This window comes from Schistocerca americana, unplaced genomic scaffold (genome assembly GCF_021461395.2).
Source record: "Schistocerca americana isolate TAMUIC-IGC-003095 unplaced genomic scaffold, iqSchAmer2.1 HiC_scaffold_1055, whole genome shotgun sequence".
In the NCBI taxonomy this organism is placed as follows: Eukaryota; Metazoa; Arthropoda; class Insecta; order Orthoptera; family Acrididae; genus Schistocerca; species Schistocerca americana.
The window spans coordinates 32,501-35,000 of record NW_025725107.1 but is presented as its reverse complement, the minus strand read 5'-3'; the positions used below and the strand labels follow the sequence as shown (position 1 = coordinate 35,000).

Genomic DNA, 2,500 nt, shown 5'->3' with positions numbered 1-2,500 from the left:
CGCCTTAGCGTGCTCCTCCGGGGGCGCGCGGGTGCGCGGATTCTCTTCGGCCGCCATTCAACGATCAACTCAGAACTGGCACGGACTGGGGGAATCCGACTGTCTAATTAAAACAAAGCATTGCGATGGCCCTAGCGGGTGTTGACGCAATGTGATTTCTGCCCAGTGCTATCCCTTTTTTAGTTGGGGGCAGTAAGCAGAGAATAAGTGGTGGCCCTTCCGCTGAAGGTGCCACCCCAACTCCCCCAGCACCTAGCCGGCCAACCGGCCGTGCCGAAAATCTTGTAACTTTTGCAGCTATGTATACCTGTAGTGAGTGCCACCGCAGCTTCACAACCAAGAACGGTCTCGGGGTCCATCGCCGCCGCCAACATCTTGCGGCCGCCAACGCGGAGATCGTCACGGAGAGGCATCGCGCGAGGTGGACGGAGGAAGAAGTCCTGTCGCTCGCCAAGGCGGAGGCCGAACTGTTCCTTGAGAGGGACGCCCGGTTCTTCTTCGTCAATCAAGAACTCATCAGGATGTTCCCCGACCGAACGCTCGAGGCAATCAAGTGCCGACGGCGGCAAGCTGCCCACAAGCAGCTTGTCCGCCAATTCATGGAGGCGCTTGAGATCGGTCGGGGGGAAGAGCTGGCGTCCCGCCGGGGAGCAGCGAGCCCGCTGCCTGACGCGGGCGAGGCCGCTGCGCCGCCCGTCGACGCAGCCGAGGACTTCGCGGCCGACACCACCGGGCCGCCGCCGGAGGGGCCGACTGACGCCGCCATCTGGGAGCATCTGGCGGGGCTACCCGCTTCCGCCCAGCGTTTCTCTGCCCTGGATCGTGTCATAGGTCTGGGGCGGGGCACGCCGCCCGATGTCATCCTGGGCATGCTCCCGGATGCCCTTGCGTCGGTCGGGTCCAGAGGGGAGAGATCGATCACCAGGACACAGCGGCCGCGCCAACCATCGAAGCGGCCGCCTGCCGCGCCGCCGACGCAGAAGCGCAAGCGGCGCCGCTGGGAGTACGCGAGAACGCAGGATGCCTTCCGAAGGTCGCGTGCACGTTGCGTGCGCGGCCTCTTGGATGGCACCCTGCTCCAGCCGCCACCTGCCATCCCCGGTCTGCTGGACTTCTGGGCGGACCTCTTCACCAAGAAGCCCATCTCAACCGCGGGCTTCATTCGTGACCGCCTCCTCCCGCACTCAGAGCCTGTCGCTCTCGAGTGCATATGGGGGCCGGTCACACATGAGGAGGTCGCCGCCGCGTTGCCGCCTAGGGGATCAGCAGCCGGGCCGGACGGCCTTACCCCAGCGGAGTTGCGGCGCCTGCCGCACGAAGTCCTGGTGAAAGTGATGAATCTCTTCCTTCTGGCCCGCGCCCTTCCGGAACGCCTGCTTCGCGCGCGGACGTCCCTTCTCCCGAAAACGGCTGCACCAACATCCCCCGCTGACTTTCGCCCCATTACGGTCTGCTCGGTGTTGGCGCGGACCTTTCACAAGGTTCTCGCGTCACGCCTGATGCGCGCATGTGCTGTGGACGAACGTCAGCGGGCATTCATCCCTCGGGATGGGATGTTGGAAAATACCTTCATCTTGGACACTGCTCTCACCGACGCAGTTCGCTCCTGCCGCTCTGTCTTTGTGGCATCGATCGACGTATCTAAAGCATTCGATTCGGTAGATCATGCTGCCCTTCGCCCCGTGCTGAAGGCGCATGGCCTGCCGGATTGCTTTGTCGAGTATGTCGAGCGGTGCTACGAGGGCAGCACGACAGTGATAGCGGACGGCGCCGGCGTGGGCGTGTCTGTGCAGCCAGCACGGGGCGTTCGCCAGGGCGATCCCCTCTCCCCCCTCCTGTTCAACTTTGCGGTGGACTACGTTTTAGGCCAACTGCCCTCCCACATCGGAGCTCGGATCCTCGGTCGCAGAGTCAACGCTGCGGCCTTTGCAGATGACGTCTTGCTGTTTGCAGCGACCCCGAGGGGCTTGCAGTCCCTCATCGACGCAGCTACCGCAGCCCTCGCCCACCTGGGGCTGCAGATCAACGCCCGGAAGTGTTTCACCCTCGCCTTAGTCGCGTCAGGGCGCGAGAAGAAGGTGAAGGTGGACAGCAATGTCACCTTCACAGCAGGCAATACCACCATGCCTGCCCTGCGTGTGGGTGAAACCTTCCGGTACCTGGGGCTGCAATTTTCCACGGCGGGTCGCTGTGTCTTCAATCCACGTAGCCACCTGGTGGAGCAGCTTGACGTCATCTCCCGAGCTCCGCTGAAGCCGCAACAGCGCCTCCACGCTCTCACCAACGTACTTCTCCCTGGCCTGTACCACGGGCTGGCCCTCAGCCGCACCCGGGTGGGTGCATTGAAGTCGGCCGACGTTACCATCCGGGCCGCCGTCAGGAGATGGTTCCGCCTTCCGGCGGACACCCCCCTGGGATACTTCCACGCTCCTGTTGCCCAGGGGGGCCTCGGCATTCCATCTTGCCGATGGATGGGTCCGACCCTCCGTCGGTCCCGTCT

The 2,500-nt window shown here is 63.9% G+C and overlaps 1 pseudogene; it reads left to right on the top strand.

Moving 5' to 3' along the window:
• The window catches only part of LOC124559762, a 7,636-nt pseudogene that overhangs the window by 2,645 nt on the left and 2,491 nt on the right, over positions 1-2,500 (top strand).